The sequence below is a fragment of the Pleurodeles waltl genome, chromosome 6 (genome assembly GCF_031143425.1).
Source record: "Pleurodeles waltl isolate 20211129_DDA chromosome 6, aPleWal1.hap1.20221129, whole genome shotgun sequence".
Lineage (NCBI taxonomy): Eukaryota > Metazoa > Chordata > Amphibia > Caudata > Salamandridae > Pleurodeles > Pleurodeles waltl.
Window position 1 is genome coordinate 675,943,257 of NC_090445.1, and position 17,988 is coordinate 675,961,244.

The window sequence follows — 17,988 nt, forward strand, 5'->3', positions numbered from 1 at the left end:
GTTTTGTGCTGTGTCCTGCCTGTGTCAAGTCTAATTTGTTATATTTGTAAACATGTTTATACTTTATCGTCCTGTTATTGTATTAGTATTGTTGTGTGTTTGTCTTGGGATAGTGTAGTTTGTTGGGGTATTTGGGGTTAAGTGGGGTATTGTTTTATAATTTTTGGGGTTATTATTTTTGCAGTGGAGGAAAACTGCAAGATGTCGGGGAACGGAAGAGCCCATCGCATGAGTGATGATGAACTAGGAGGGTTCATCTGGTTAGTGTACCTCCCCAAAATGTTGGCTATGGGTGGCCGGGTCATCATGGGCTACCCAACGGAGGCAAAGAAGCTGCAGTGGGGCAATGTGCTTTACCTGCTTCTTAAGATATTTTTGGTGGAGTGGACGAACCACCAACTAAAACACCAGTGGGCAGACCTAATTCCCCATAAAGGAGTTCTCCTGGATCACTGGTTGATTTGGGTTGGCGGTCCTGTTGGTAAGTACCCCTTTTACATTGCAACATCCTCATTTACATGTGCATGACAGTAGGACATAAGGATAACTGCAGCATGTGATGACAAGGGCAAGGACAGCATTGTTTGTGTCTCAACCAACCTGCATTTATGAGAGCTCAGCAATGCAGACAAATTGCACATTTCTCTCTGTGTACCTTGTGTATTGCATATACACAATGAAGTGCCAAAAATGGTACACACATGTGCAATGGTGTAAGGGTTCTTGTTTCCCAGGCACAAATGTACATGTCCATCATGGGCTTTACAAATGTGGAAATGTGCTAGGTAATGTTTAAAGGATGACAAACATGATGCAGGATTATTGGTAGTCATGGGTGTGTGTGTGCCTGGAGTCATGTATGTGCAGAGTGACATGACAAGAACCCAAATGTAAGAAGGAGTAATTAGCTCATACTGCAACCTCCGTGTCTTCGTTTTTGAAGGTAATGTTACTGATGTAGGCAAGTGTTACCTAACCATATGTAAAAATTTGGGCAATGCAAGCATTGTGGCATTTTTAAAGCCTGGTGCCACATGATGGCAGCGCCAAGCCTGAAGAATGCAAGCTGTGTAATCCTGCCGTAGTTGGGACATGAAAAAACGAACCTTTAAATCAACTTGGTTAGACTGTGGCTTTTTTTTGGAGTTAACTAGTATTTGTGCCTAAGGCTGCTTGCTTACATGACAATTCCATTGTTATTGAAATGCCTAATTTCACTTAGCAGGTATAGCACCTTCATGTATGGTGCAAAACATGCTAAGGGCAACCATAATGTCATCGTTTACAACGTCAGTGTCCTGACATCTGCCATGGTGTCCCATATCTTACATATGGCACACACATGATGGAGTTATGTGGTGGTAGTATGGGTTTGAGAAGAGTCCAGCATTAGAGCGGTTGCTCCTTTTTCACATGGATTAACTACAAAGTTCTAAGCTTCTACCAATGGGCAGTATCTTGTCCCTCAAAAATGTGAAACCTATGTATCTGAAACATGTATATATGTCTACATCCCACATCAGTACATGCTTTTGTGGGCTAACTATGGACCAGATATTAAAGAAACTGGTGCAGTGCAGTGCTGTCCAACAGCAACAGTGTGGCACCAGTTTTTAAACGCAGTGCTGTGCCGTATTTACAAGAGTACGGTGCAGGCAGAAACTCAGGGCTGCCCCGTACTCTTGTAAATACGGCAACCCACTAAATTAAGCTGCCTGCACCAACGCAGGTATCCTTGCACCATAGTGCAAGGGTGTCTGTGTTGAGGGGAGCAATGGTTTATGTGCAGGAAGGTGTCCCCCCCTGCACATTAACAACCTACAATGGTGATTTGCCACTTCTATGTGTGCTGTAGAATGAAGACGTGTCAAAGCATCATTTATAAATGTTTGTTTATGTGCAGGAAAGGACACCTCTCTGCACAAAAGCAATCATCCATGGCATTTTTCTCTTCTTCTGTGCGTGCTACAGAATGAAGCACACATATAAAAAGCAAGAAACGAGGAAGATTAAGAGCATTCCTCCTCGTTTTGCCATGCTAATGCTGCCAAAAATTAATGATTTAACGTAAATGTGGGGCAGCATCGAAAGCTATGGGTGTTGCGATGGGACGCCCACTGCAACACCCATTGCACACCCCTCTGATGTAGAAAACTGGGTCAGAGTGGCCCATATTTACAGGGAGGAGTTACGCCACAAAAAGTGGCATCACAGTACATATGGTGCACTGAAAAGCGCAAGCGCGCAAGGGCCTTTTAAATCTAGCATTTTGTCTATCTCACAGACATGTAATTGTTGGTAGTTGTTCATTCCTAACACTAAGTTGACTAGCTCACTCGGCTAAACAAGTTGAATGTGTTACAGTTGTCCATGCTTTTGTTTGTTCAACAATAACAAACCTATGTTTTCCTGTTGTGTCTTGCAGATGGACCTCCACCCTGTACTATTGGAGAGGTTTCCCGGTTTGAAGACCCGGATGCAGCCAGTACGCGTCACCTTGTATGTCACATGTGTAGATCCAGGGTTGTGTGTGAGAGGGTATGATGTGTGCAATGCCATTTTAAAATGGCATGTGTGCCAATTGAGGCACCATCATCTATGCTTGGGTATCAACATAATGTCTAATGTTATGTTGAGGATGTGGAATGAGTTGATTGATGCACAGGTGCCAATGTGTGATGCAATGGACTTGTGGGACTAGGAAAAGGTAATTATGCCCACAAACACAGTCAAGAAATGTGTCAGAGGTTCTGGCTTTTAGAATTTTATGGATGTTGCCAACATATTTGTCACAGCACATGTTGCTGCACTGCGTGCCACATGTTGCACTAATTTACTCTGGACATGGTACAATTTATGTACATGTGCTGAGGTCTCCAAGGGGCTTATCAATGTGACACTTGCACCACCAGTGCTTTACTACTCTTCGGAAATGAAGTGAGCCACTAGCCATGCAAGGAGCTTTTTGTGAAGGACAACAGTCAGTTGAGTAGACATAGAGATGTCTGCTCTTCCACAGATGGATGTGGTACATGTCTACGGATTGTAGCAAACAAGATGTGTGCAGATTAATTTACATGATCAACCCATCATGATAATTGTGAGCGAGCACGTGTGCATGTGATGTGAATGGTGAGTGTTTATCTAGTACTTAGGAGATGTAAAATAGCTTGTGCACAGATAGGGTAAGATTTGAGAAAAGTGACGCTGCACCCAGTGCAGCACCACTTTTCCTGTGCCCCTTAGCGCACCCCTATCACCAACATGTTTGCGCCACATTAGAAATTCAGCACACCATACCATAGGGTAGGGGGCAATAGGGTAGATGCTATTGATGTACTGTTCAGGGTTAGGGCAAAATAAACTGGTAATAACCCCAAACTGTACATAGGGGATCACTGTATCCAATGGGGTGCCCCCTTGTAGCACCTGCTCTGAGCAGGTGTTAAAAGAAGCAAAAATAAATGACACTGTGGAATCTCTTAGAATCTCCAGTGCCATTTTTCTGTCCCCTCTACCAGGGAAACTTCCCCTCGCATACATGGTGCCTGGCCAAGGCATTATGTGGCTCAAGGGGTGACAAAGTGGTGAAATGCATGCATTGCACCACTTTGTTAATATGGCACAACGATTTTGGCCTTGTTGGGGCTCATCAGCAACACAATCAATCAATCAATAATATTTATAAAGCACGCTACTCACCCGTGAGGGTCTCAAGGCGCTAGGGGAGGGGGTTACTGCTGCTCGAAGAGCCAGGTCTTGAGCTGCCTTCGGAATGTGAGGTGGTCCTGGGTGGTCCTGAGGTTGGCGGGGAGGGAGTTCCATGTCTTGGCTGCCAGGTAGGAGAAGGATTTCCCACCTGCCGTTGTGCGGCGGATGCGGGGGACGGCGGCGAGTGCGTGGTTGGCGGAGCGAAGTTGACGGGTGGGCGTGTAGAAACTGAGGTGACGGTTGAGGCATTCGGGTCCCTTGTTTTGGAGGGCTTTGTGTGAGTGGATGAGGGGCCTGAAGGTGATCCTTTTGTTGACGGGTTGCCAGTGCAGGTGTCTCAGGTGGGCTGAGATGTGGCTGTTGCGGGGTATGTCGAGGATGAGGCGAGCAGAGGCGTTTTGTATTCGCTGAAGACTTTTCTGGAGTTTTTTGGTGGTTCCTGCGAATAGGGTGTTTCCGTAGTCCAGGCGGCTTGTGACGAGGGCGTGGGTCACAGTTTTTCTGGTGTCGGCGGGGATCCAGCGGAAGATCTTTCGGAGCATGCGGAGAGTGAGGAAGCAGCAAGACGATACGGCGTTGACTTGTTTGGTCATGGTGAGAAGCGGGTCCAGGATGAATCCGAGGTTGCGTGCATGGTCTGAGGGGGTAGGTGTGGTGCCCAGGGCCATGGGCCACCAAGAGTTGTCCCAGGCAGACGGGGTGTTTCCGAGGATGAGGACTTCCTTTTTGTCTGAGTTCAGTTTCAGACGGCTGAGTTTCATCCATTCTGCGACGTCTTTCATTCTGTCCTGCAGGTTGGTTTTAGCGATGGTAGGGTCCTTGGTGAGGGAAAGTATCAGCTGGATGTCGTCGGCGTAGGAGATGATGTTGATGTTGTGTTTGTGTGCGATGTCGGCGAGGGGGCTCATGTAGGTATTGAAGAGAGTCGTGCTGAGCGAGGAGCCCTGAGGGACGCCGCAGATGATCTCGGTGGGGTCCGAGCGGAACAGCGGGAGGTAGACTCTTTGGGAGAGGTTAGAGAGGAAAGAGGTGATCCAGTCCAGGGCCTGTCCTTGGATACCGGTGGAGCGGAGGCGGGATATTAGGGTTCGGTGGCAGACGGTGTCGCAAAAATGATGACGCTAATGTGGCGCAATGAGGCACTAGTTCAACTTAAATCTGGGCCCTAATGTACAACTTTAGATAGCTGTTATCCCTGTGACATGAAATGTAGATGCCTGGCAGGCAGATTTGTATTGATTTGGATCTTGACATTGTTATAGTATGTCTGGTGGACAACATATGTCATCTGAAGATGATGTATACACTGCATGATTGTTCTTCCTCTATCCTATGCAGTTTTTGATGTCAAGTTCTTCTCAATTTTAGCAGCCACAATGACCCCATCACAGAAGTGTGCATTTGTGAAGAGAGCCAAGCGTTTCTGACACTTATTGGGAGTGCAAGCAGGTTACTGCCAGATGGCTAAGAGGTACCGCAGGGAGAAGTCATCAGGGTTGTGACTGGCATTTCCGCATGAGGGACCAGTTACACAGCCAGCCCCCAGCAGCGAAAAGGTTACAACCTCTTCGCCAAGGGCCAGGGGAGCCCAAGCAGGTCCACATCCACAGCACAAAGTGTGACAGCAGCCAAGCAACCACCACCATCAGCTGCCACAGCCTCCACCTTTGAGGCTGATATGCGAAGGGACATGGCAGATGTAAAGGCCAGGCTGGCAAAATCTGAACAAGACAATGCCCTTAATTACAAACTTTTAAAATTCATGAAGAAAAAGCTAAAAAAGCTATGAGTGTGCACATTAACTGATTCCCAGTTCCTTCACTTCCCCTAGTTTATGTTGTAAGTAGTTTTAGTGGGTTTTAGGTGGGTAGTCATAGGTTAGGTAGCATAGATTAGGTTATTTGTAGGACATAGTATAGTAAAGGTGTGGGTTTTTGGTATTTTTTTTTGTTTGGGGGTGTTGGTAGGAGGGTTATGTATGGGGCTCTATGTTAAAAAAATGTAAAAAAAAGAAAACCAAAAAAATGAAAGTAAAAAGTACAAAGAAAAAAATGTGCTAAGGCAATAGATTTAGTTAGTCTGTGTGTAGCTTTAGTTCATGTGGTCCTACTCATCTATTGTCTCTTAAAGGGGGTGGGGAACAATGTTTATTGTGTGGAATTACACTTATAATATAAGTTTAGATTAGGATAAATAGATGTAGGTGTAGGGATAAGTTAAGAAAAGTTAGCATAGGTTAGCTTAGTGTGGGTAAGTGTATAGTTTAGGGTTTTAATAGGTTGTGTTTTAAGTAACAACAAATCCTGTTAGTTTCCGACAATAAGATGTCCATGATGATTAACTGTCTGGGTGTCCTCATGTCTGCACTGACCACGTTAGAGAAATGCCTTCCAGTATGCATTCAGTATTGATTTACACGTGTGACTGTGTATCCCCTATGACCAAGGAGTTATCTGGTTGGCAGTGGTATGACATCAGCTACTCAAGACAGATTTCAGCACAGTTCCTGACACTCAGATTTGGTATGGATACTATTTATTTGACAGGAATAATGCAACAATTGTTGCTAAGGTCTGCAACTATCATTCTTGTAAAGGTTAGCACATTAAACTCCACCGTATTTGGGCAATGGATACTGGCACACTAACAGCTGCCCCTCACAGTCTTACATATGCCCCTTTAGTTTCTCACATAACTGTTTTATAGGTACAATCATCAGGGACATTTTCTGACACCTGTGTTCTGAACCACACATGCCATATGTCTACTTGCATGGATGTCTGTTTCTTACATGCTTTGAATTCTCAGAAAATTGGTTGTGGTACACAATACTATTGGTAACGTTCATCATGTTTGAGTCCTAGTGTGTGCTGTTGTGTCTGACAGTAAGCCACACTTGTTCTATCAGTTCTGTACTCATTGACATAGCTTCACACAATGCATACATTTATAGGAGTAGATGAAACACAACAAACAGCAGGACACATGTGAATATGGTGATTTATTTACATGTGCAAGTTTTGTTTCCACTGATGTACAATGTAGTGTTCAATGACTCCATGAGAGATCCCAAGGCACTGAATGTCCAGTCAGAGTCCAAGGGAGAGGGAAATGTCATGAGAAATATGTAGGAGAGGTGAGCAGTAGTGAGGAGGTGTCCAAACTGACAATAGGTAGGGATTGAGACAATGACAGTCCATACATAATATGTCAACAGTGGTAGAGTGAAGAGGACACATTGCCATCTGTCACAACACTGGCATGATCTTAAGCATAGAACTAAAGAGATACTATCCATGTGGCACAGACTTGAGCTACAGGGTGGTGTTTTGTGTGAAAGATGTTCTTTCTACATTTTCATCTTCTGATGTGTGTGGTGCCTCCTGTGCCATGGGTGGTGCTGAGGGGGAAACATACACATCAGGGGATAGAGATGTGGAATCAAAGGTCCGGGCAGCTGTCATTTGTGGGAATGCATAAGGCATCACTGCAACAAGGAGAAACTGCTGGTTTCAGAACACCACTGCCACATTACTGTAGTAGGCAGCCATGTTTTCACTGAGGGAGGCCACATCTCACTATTTGGACTCCAGTGCATTTTGTATAGCCTGCAGTCTGTTATCAGTCATGCTACTGGCACTTTGGAAGGGCAATTGGTGAAGCCTCTGCCTGATGACAACAGCTATGTCAGCCAGGAACTGCTGGAATCCGCATAGTGGGGAGTGGGTGCCTCCGATTATTCAGACTGAGGCACCTCTGCACTTTATCTAGGCTGCCCATCATGGTCTCCATCCCCACACACACCTGCTGTGCCAGCTCCCGCTGGACTCCTACTGCTATCCTTTGAATGGTATTGTCTGGGTTCTCAGAGTCCAGGGCTGTGGCAGGACTGGTCAGTGCTGTGTGCTGGTAGTTGGGTGGTTCAAGTGGAGAAACCACAACGGTGTGTGCCGTCCCTGTGACTGGAGGTGGTGTCTGGAAGGAACCCAGTGCATCAAGGAGATTGTCAGCATTGATGATCGGCAACTGGTTATCAGTATAATTTGTTAAATCCAGAACAGGCAGATCCGCAGAAGGTAAGGCATCAGCCTCTGCAACGGGATAATGAAAGGTCAATCTTTGACTGTGGTGGCTGTTGACATGGCTCATCATATACTTGCTACTGGTGGACTAGTCACATGTTACATACCCCCACATCAATGCACACATTTGTGGACCCCTAATCGCACACTGTGCCAACTGAACATCATTTGTGTGTAGTCACCATTTGCACAATCTGCCAGTCCACAGTTCCCAGTGTGTTTGTAAGAAGTTTCCAGGGAGGTTCCTTGTTTATATCAGGTATTTTAGTACCGCACAGGCTAAATAATGAAGATGAATGAGTGTTAATTAAAGGGAATTTATTGTTTTCTATAATAGTGTACACTTTCTAGTTTAGTTCAGTTACTCCACAACTTATTGGTTTGTCTTGTTCTCTCTTTCCTCTCTTTCAGGTGGTTCCGGGCCTCCTAGAAAGTGTCAGCACTCAGTCACATGTTCAATATGGAAGGGAAAGGAAAAGGAAAGAGAAAAGAACCAATGAAAGGTAAGTTTGTTTGTTTGGTATGTGGTGTTTTAAAAAAAAATATATCATAAGGGAAGGAGTTGGTATTTTTGGTGAGGAAGGTGAGTGCCAAAAAATAAAAAAAATAAAAAAACAAGGTGACTGCATGGGTCTCCAATCATACACCAGTCAGCATTTTTCCCCAGTGAGAATGTTTCAATTCCTGCAAATCCCCTCTTTTATTCCATCTCTATAATGTGAGCATATACCCCATCTTTTAGTTCTCCTCCTCTCCACATCTCCTTTTTCCCTTTCTTAGTAGAGACGACGCAGAGCCTTGGAATCTGACACGTACCTAGGATAGCCACGTCCCTCATGGGACGTGGCTGGGTTCTGAGTTCTGTTTCTGGGGACCTCATTGTCCCTCCGTTGGGCTGGTTCTTCCTGGGCCCCTCCTGCTTCCTCCTCGTCTGCTTCGTTCTTCCTCCCTCCTGCTCGCCAGTCCAACATCCTTGCTGTGTCTCCTCCCCTCTCTTGTGCGTCATCTCCTTCTTTCCCTCCGGTCGCGTCCTGCCCCTGTTCCGGACTGACTCTCCCCACCTGTCCTCCACTTGCCTCCTTCTTCTCCTTGCCTTGCCGGTGTCTTCTTCCTCCTCGTCCGTGTTCAGACACTTCTCCTTGCCCTCTTTTCCCTCCTCGGCATTCGGCCTCTCCTCCTCGTCCTCCTCTCCCTCCTCGGCGTTCGGCCTCTCCTCCTTGTCCTCCTCTCCCTCCTTTGTGTTCGGTCTCTCCTCCTCATCCTCCTCTCCCTCCTCGGACCAGTTCAGCCCCTTCCTGGCATTTTATTCCGGTTTCTTCTTTACATCCCTACGTCGGGACATATCACTATTCAGAGTCCCCCTGGGGGAATCTTCCTTTGGCCCGACCCCGTTTCCATATTTATGTGGATGGGTTTTAGCACCCTGTCACAGTGTTATTGCCAGTTTGATTGTTTAATCATGGTCTTCGACATATGTACCCCTTTCATTGACTTAACTGTATTAACTTTGGAAGCCATAGGAGTTGTTCCAGATGTGTGCCCACACCACAGTGGAGATGTACAGAAATAGTTGGTATCGGTTCTTACAGATATTTGAGTTAGTAACTGACTCATCTGTCACTCTGCATGTGTTGTTGGAGAGATGGTAGGGAGTGAGCTGTCCACATGCATCCTCCTACCCACTTTGAGTGGTGTGTCTAGCATTCTGCACCACCCATTGTGGGATTCAACAAAATTGCATGAATGTGAGCAAACAGGATTCTCTCCCTTCCTGCAGCACAACTCATCCGTGCATCTCAGGTTTCCCTGTTGCATAGCTGCAAGGATGGCTGCATTGGTGGACTGAGTGATGTTTGGTGTAAGGTGGGCCTTCCTGTTTGCACACATACACACAAGATGGTTCATTGTTATGTTGTGTGGTGCAGGATGCAGAACACATGACTCTAGGGCCCAGATTTACAGGCCCTATCACCATCGGAACTTCATTTTTGCAACGCTCTGATGGCCTTTTTTCACTGCTCCAAATGTACAAGTTGGTGTAATGCCACTTTTTGTGGCGTTACCCCCTCCTTGTAAATCTGGGCCCCTCTAATTCAGTTTTCAGTTTCAGAGGGGCTTGCAATGGGTGTTGCAGTGGCAGTTCCACCACAAACTCCATTGCTTTTGATGCTGCCCCAGATTTACAGGAAATTGTAAATCGATTGCAGCAGCAATTACTAATGCCACCCCAGGGGTGGCGTTAGCATGGCAAAATGAGGAGGAATGATTTTATTCCTCATTGTTTTTTGCTTTTCTATGTGCGCTGCATTCTGCAGTGACAGAAAGTAAGCAAAATGTCATTGATGATTGTTTATGTACAGGAAGGTGTGCCCTCCTGTACATAGAAAATCTATCTCCTCAGTGCAGACACCCTTGCAGTATAGTGCAAGGATGCCTGCATTGGTGCAAGCAGCTTAATTCACTGCCGGCACAGGGAGGAGATGCAGGGGTGAGCTGTATTCCTGTAAATATCGCACATCCCTGCATTTCAAAGCATGGCACTGCTGTTTTTGCAGAGCACCACACTGTGAAATGGGTAATTATGTAGCAGTATATCCAGACACAGACATCGTAGTGCTCTACCCAGGCATAATAATTTTTGGGACTTCTACTCTAGTGGTGGATAGTGATAGGTCATACTTAACATGCCAAGGGGAGACACATTGCAAACCTTATCCTAGCATATTTTCCATATGCTCCTCTCACACCTGGCACTGCATATAATAGGCATTCCATATGTATATTTTTGATCTTCCCATGCAACACGTGTGACCCACCCAGCTTATGATGCCTTTGAAATGGTCAGCACATCTGGATTTGGTTAAGTCTAGTCTAAGAACTCATGGTGGTGTGGGAGTGACAAGTGGGTGTGTGATAAATTTGTAACTCTACAGATTGTAGTTGTTTATTGTGTGTTGCATTATGCATCACACATAGGGCAAACTTTCAAAGCATTTGGTGCATTGATCCCTCACCACCATTTTCCTTGCAGGCGTCTTGCCCCAGCCAACGACACCATGGAAGCACGTTATTGACTGTACTGCTCACCATGGTGGGCACTTCCACTGTAGTCTTATGAGTTTTGTCACTATATAGGAGCTTTTCTGCATTGGCACCATAAATGATGGCACTAGTGGAGCAAAGCACACGGAGGTCCATTGCTTACAATGCTTGCATCACTTTGTCATCTGCCTTTGGCAACCTTTATGGATTATCAGCCCCATGAGTTTTTCCCTCCTTGTGTAAGGAATATTTCCTTACATACATCTGCCACAGGCATATAGTGGTGGAAGGATTTACACAGTGGATCAATGCATGCGTTGTGTGACTTTGTTAATGTAGCAGGTGAATAGGCAACTTGGATCCGCATTGGCAACAATGTGCATGATGTTAATGTTGCATTACTGGCTTGTAAGATTGGGCCCCTGGTGTGACATTGATACACTTTGTAGCTGTTGTTACGCATGAAGGTGTCCATTTGTACACAACATCAGCCATTCTCAACCTTGCTACATGGTGAAATGACAGCAGCACAAATGATGATCACAGACATGACCCATATGTTTTATATGTTCACTTTTGTGCCCATTCCCTAAAGGTGCATGGATGGGTGTGGCAGTTCTTGTTGGGTCAACCTGTGCAACAAGCGTACAACATGTTGCCCACTGAGTGTTACACATGGGTAGTTGGATCAGTGGCAACAGTGAAGCGATTGCTGGGATGGCCGTGAAATGGTCGGTGTATATATGGAAGAAGGTGTGGGTGCATCTCAAGTGTTTGGCCATTATAGCCCAGGTTTCAGGGAAAATGACGGAGCACAATGCTGCGCCACATTTGGCAGCACCGTGCTCCATCATTTTCAATATGCAGGGATGCACTGTTTTAAAGCGTATACGGTGCACCACTGCATTGACCCCTGTGCCGGCGCTATTTCTGCTGCTGAGCGCAAACGCAGACAACCTTGCACCATGGTGCAGGGATGGCTGCATTGTGGGGGAGATTGTTTTTGTGTAGGAAGGGATACCTTCCTGCACAAAAATAATCTTCTATGGCCATTTGTACTTTCTATGTGTCCTCTAGGGTGCAGCACACATCGGAAGAGAAAAAACACGAGGATGAAGGAAAGCAATTCTCCTCATTGCACAACGCTAATGCCACCCTTAGGATGGTGTTAGATTTTGGCACAGTTTCAGGTTTACAAAAACTTGTAAATCTGGGGCAAAGTCAACATGCAATGGGTGTTGTTGTGGCACGCCCACAGCAACACCAATTGTACGCCTCTTCCGGGCAAAGTTCTGCATGTGAAGGGGACATATTTACAAGGTGGTGTTAAGCCACTAAAAGTAGCTTAACGCCACTTTGTAAATATGGCCGAGTGCATAGCGCCGCCGGAGCGTCACTAGAAGTGACACTCTGGTGGCAACAGGGCCTTTTGATTCTGGCACTACATGTCCCGATGCAACCTTTTGCATGCATTCAGTGTGTCCTATGTGCCTCCTGCTTCTGCCATTTGGTAATTTCCAGATTGTCCCCATTGAAACTTACCATGCATTTGTGGTAGGTCTTGGAAGTCTGTGCCGTCCTGACCTGCAATTCTGGTGATAAGCTCCTCCGGGATGACTGCTACCACCATCTCCTTCAGCTCAACCAGGTCCTCCTGGGGTGCGGGACTTCTACCTCCAGTCTGCAGTGCTGCCTTTTGGTTCCTGGTCAGTTTCTCAAATAAAGGTTACAGGGACGTTACAGTTAGGCTCACATTTCAAATGTACGAAACCATGGAAATTCACCTATCATGGTTAGAGTTATCTCAAGTAATTATAACTCGTGCCCTAAGGTAACTATAACTTGTGCCCTCATCATGCAATGATAGTTACCCCATAAATTATAGCACTAATGACATCTTTGATAACATCATCAATAACATAATTGTAATATTTGAAATAACATTTTTGACGAAGAAACTGTGCACAGCGGGGACGCAGGTAATAGTTACCTTAGGGCACGAGTTATAATTACTTGAGATAACTTTAAGCATAGCAGGTGAACTTCCAAGGTTTTGTACATTTAAATTGTGAGCCTAACTGTAATGTCCCTGTAACCTTTGTTTTTTCCATCATATATATTTTACCAGGTTACCCATACAGGAGTGGCGCGTCTCACCAGGCGCTGCTCCCAACAATAAATCAACCAGTAGTCCACAAAGGGAAAGAAACAGGCGCTCTCCAAGTAAAATACAGAGCTATATTTCAACAAATCCAGCACCTCTGAAGTGTTTTGGCACTAGGCCTTGTTCACACACAGGGTGGCTGTGTTTCACAAACCTTTTAAGGCACCTTCACAGTCAAGGCACTAGGAAACTTTAACAGAATGAGGTTTCAGTTTGGAGAAGGCAAGAGAGAACATCTGTCAAGAATAACTTTGGTCTCTTTGGGGCTTTGGTGGGCAGAAAGCAGTTACTGGAGAACTAGAACTACAAGTGAACCTGGCGATATGTAGCACTACCAGGCGGTAAGAGGGACCACCTACTGCTTCTAAAAGTGTACAAGCACTTTTGCATGGTCACATTGCGGGATTCTATTGTATAGACTTTGGGGCTCTTGCTCCTTCTGGGCAGACAGTGGACCCTCGACAGCTGCTGGAATACTAGAAACACTTGATGATGTGGTGATGTGAGACCCCACCTGTGGCCATCTATAAGGATAAAAACACCATTGTAAGGCGTTCCAAAATGATAAAAACACCATCACACTCCTGCAACATGGTATGTAACCGGGTTGTGCCTGGGAGAAAATCGAAACAAAGACAAGTCTGTCCATGCCGAGAAATGGCTGGGCTGGGCAGCCCATCTTGGGTCTTTGTTTTGTGGAATGGCAGCCTCAGAGCAATCTGATAATATGTTAAAGAAAGGCAGTGAATCCATTAAATGCTGGCACAGGGCTTTGCTAAAAAAAAAAAAAAAAATGAAAGTTTGATTAGTACTTTTATTATAATACACTGTTGACATGATTAATGCGGGAATCACCAAAATAGAACATTGTATAATTAGAGGTCCCAGTGGTCTAATTGACTTTTCAAGGCAGGAAGAGCCACACAATTTTGTTCTCGTACACACCTCTACAGAATGTTTAGCTGATTTGCCCACTAATAGGCACATGGTTCCTGGTAATTCCTCCAAGTCAATCTTAGATCCTTCTATCCAATCTTTATGTAAATATCCCTTGGACAAACAGACCATTATCTTTTCTCCTATGTTGACAAAAATGTCAGGCCAGAATCTTGAATTTAGAGAGCAGAATGATGAGAATAAATAACAGCAATTGATGTGTCCTCACAATTTTACATCAATGATCATTTGAGAAGAGCTAGTGGTAATGATAAATATTAATCTGACATCACATGATGCTTCTTATCCTGGACATAACATGGAAATAAAGCCTGGCGTAGTTGAGAATTTATTCATTCAAGGGGCTCTAGCTAGATATTACCATGTCCCTTGTATCAAGCTACCACTTCAGTCTACAGTATACACCATGGTTTGGGCTGTAAGCAGCCTTTAAAGTGCAGTTATTACCACACAGTGCTTTACCACACATTTTTTACACACAGCTTTTTACCACCCATAAGCCTTTACCACCATGTCTTTATTACCATGCATTTAAGTATAAATGTTTGTTTGTGTGTATGTGTGTATATGTGCATGTAAATGTTTTTTTTTTATTATTCTCTAAAAAAAAGAAAGGATACACAACTCCATGCTACACACGGCCTTTGGCCATGTGCAGTGGGAGTTGGCCACAGGTCAATGTGGCTCCCCTCCTCCGGCCAATGTTGGTCCCTGGGACATATTTCCTGAGGCCTAGCCTAAAAAAAATTGTTTTTTGTTTTTGGCGGAAGGGGACCATGCAACCCCCCCATCCCCTGGCCAATTTCAGTTCTGGGGACCCCATCACCTGGGGCCTGGTGTTAAAATATATATCTTTTTTGGGGGGGGGGCACATGGCTCTCCTCCCAAGGCTGATCTTGGCCCTGTGGACGCCATCCTCCAGGGCCCAGCCTAAACATTTTTTGTTAGTGAGGGGGACTGCACTGCCCCATTGGTCCAGGGATCCCATCCCCTGGGGCCCGGCCATGATATCTGGGTGCCCCCTAGGGCACTTAGTCACCACTGTTGGAGACTGCAGCAGAAACCTGAAGGCCCTGAGCCAGCACTGCTGTCACAGATAGGGAGCTGCTAAACATTGCATTTCCTGTCTGTGAGAGCAATAATTTCCTCTGTTTCCCTGCCTGCCTGCCTGCCTGTGCAGGCAGGGAAACAGAGGGAACCTCCACTTCCAGCAAGTGAGAGCTGTTTGACAGCTCTCACTTGCTAGAACCGGAATGTTTCCTCTGACTTGGCATGAGCTGTCAAAGCTCCCACCAAGTCAGAGCAAACAGCTATTTCATGGTGGTGGGCATCCTCGAACATAGCAGGGGTCAGCCTGGGAGGGGGTGGCAGTCCCCAGGGCCATCACTGGCTTCTCAAGAAGGGCCCCCCTCCAACATATACAGCACCGGGGAGGTGGTGGTCCCCGGGGTAGGGGGTCTGAAACTGACCCTAATTATTTAAATTTAGCCCCATGGAGGTGGTGACCCCCACGGATGTGTTGGGGGTTGTGTGCCCCCTTCCACATTTCATTTCAAAGTCTGCCCCGGGGTGGTGGCGGTCCTGGGGGCCAAGGGCGGCCAGGCACACACCCTGCATTTCATTACAAATTTTGCCCAGGGAAGGTGGCAGATTGATTAAAAAAAAGAAATTGGGCATGTTTTTTGCTAATGAGAGTTTCCTAAGGCACCCCTCGATGTGTCTAATGGGGTAGCATACCTGCATCCTGACCCTTTCAGTGTTTTTGCACTCTTCGTTTCCCGCCTGCAGCTGATGCAAGAAACAAAATGGCAGTAGCAACTTATCTGTCAAGTTGCGGCCAGCCAATCAGGGCCTTCCTTTTCCCCCAGATCTGCAGTTCTGCTGCGGGTGGATCCGTAGAGGATCCACGTCCCTATATATATCTACATTCTTTAACCCAAAATAACTCAAAATCCACTGTAATGTTTTACACCAAATCATAAAAAGCATGATCTATGCTTCCTGGGAAATTTTGGGTACTTGCGGTTCGTGTTGTAGCCATGCCTAAAGAATGCAGAATCCTGATAAACATAGAATGAGGAAAAGGTGTTTTGGGATCCCCCTTTTTCTGGGAAAATTTCAAGAAGATGTGTCAAAGGGCACCAAAGTTATTAGAAAAACAAAAAATGCTTTGTCTATGGGAAAAGCTGGTCCTAACTATAACTACCTACTGGTGATCACCAGTATATCTATCTATCTATCTATCTAGATAGATAGATAGATAGATAGATAGATAGATAGATAGATAGATAGATAGATAGATAGATAGATAGATAGATAGATAGATGTGCCAGGCCTTTTTTGGCTATTTGGGGCAGTTCGCGCTTAGGCCCTCATAACTTTTTGTCCACATAAGCTACCCACACCAAATTTACGTCCTTTTTTTCCAACAACCTACGGATTCTAGAGGTACCCAGAGTTTGTGGGTTCCCCTGGAGAAGACCAAGAAATTAGCCAAAATACAGCAATTTCATTTTTTTTTAAATGGGAAAAAAGGGCTGCAGAAGAAGGCTTATGTTTTTCCCTGAAAATGGCAGCAACAAAGGGTTTGTGGTGCTTACATCACCATCTTCCCAGCTTTTGGGAACAGGTTGAATTGATTCCGAAAACCACATTTTTCAACATAATTTTGGTATTTTAATGGGACATACCCCATTTTTACTATATTTTGTGCTTTCAGCCTCTTTCCAGTTATTGACAGAAATGGGTGTGAAACCAATGCTAGATCCCAGAAAGCTAAACATCTCTGAAAAGTAGACAAAATTGTGAATTCACCAAGCGGTCATTGGGGCAGATCCTACAAGGTTTTTCTACAGAAAAGAACAGCTGAAATAAACAGAAATATTGAAATTGAGCTGAAAAAAACAGCCATTTTTCTCAACATTTTACTATGTACATATTTCCTGTGATGTCAGATTTTTGGAAACCATATACTGTTATATCTTCTGGAATATTTTGGTTGTGGGGATATATAGGGCTTGTAGGTTCATCAAGGACCCTAGGTACCCAAAGCCAATAAATGAGCTACACCTTGCAATGGGTTTTCATTCTATACCGGGTATACAGCAATTCATTTGCTGAAACATAAAGAGTGAAAAATAGGTATCAAAGAAACCTTGTATTTCCAAAATGGGCACAAGATAAAGTGTTGAGCAGCAGGGGTTATTTGCAATCTCTGAATTCTGGGGTTCCCATATTAGCATGTGAAATACAGTGCATTTCTCAAATAGACGTCTTTTTTTTTTACACACTGTCTTATATTTGGAAGAAAAAATGTAGAGAAAGACAAGGGGTAAGAACATTGTTATTCTATTCTGTGTTCCCCCAGGTCTCACGATAAAAATGGTACCTTACTTGTGTGGGTAGGTTTAGTGCCCGCAACAGGAAATGCCCCAAAACACAACATGGGCACATCACATTTTTCCAAAGAAAACAGAGCTGTTTTTGCAAAGTGCCTGGATGTAGAATTTGGCCTCTAGCTCAGTCGGTACCTAGGGAAGCCTACCAAACCTGTGCATTTCTAAAAACTAGACACCTAGGGGAATCCAAGATGGGGTGACTTGTGGGGCTCTCATCAGGTTCTGTTATCCAGCATCCTTTACAAAGCTCAAAATTTAGCAAAAAAAAACACATTTTCCTCACAATTCGGTGACAGAAAGTTCTGGAATCTGAGAGGAGCCACAAATTTCCTTCCACCTAGCCTTCCCCCAAGACTACCAATAAAAATGGTACCTCACTTGTGTGGGTAGGCCTAGTGCCCTTGAATGAAAATGCCCCAAAACACTATGTGGACACATCAAAATGATCTAATATAAAACTAAGGCCCTCATTATGACGTTGGCAGTAGGTCCCGCTTACCGCCATGCTGACTGCCGCCAACATACCGCCGCTGCGGCGGTTTACTGCTACCCATATGATGACCCACACATAGCAATCTGTCACTATACAGCCACACACACACACAAGTCCACCAGTCCAAAGGTCAGTGATAAA

The 17,988-nt window shown here is 45.1% G+C and overlaps 1 long non-coding RNA gene across 3 annotated transcripts in view; it reads left to right on the forward strand.

Moving 5' to 3' along the window:
• The window catches only part of LOC138302018 (uncharacterized), a 442,874-nt gene that overhangs the window by 48,036 nt on the left and 376,850 nt on the right, over positions 1 to 17,988 (forward strand). For all 3 annotated transcript variants that reach the window (XR_011205222.1, XR_011205223.1, XR_011205224.1), the window contains exons 2-3: positions 2,426 to 2,499; positions 8,205 to 8,296. This is a non-coding gene — a long non-coding RNA (uncharacterized lncRNA). The remainder of the gene's footprint in view (positions 1 to 2,425; positions 2,500 to 8,204; positions 8,297 to 17,988) is intronic.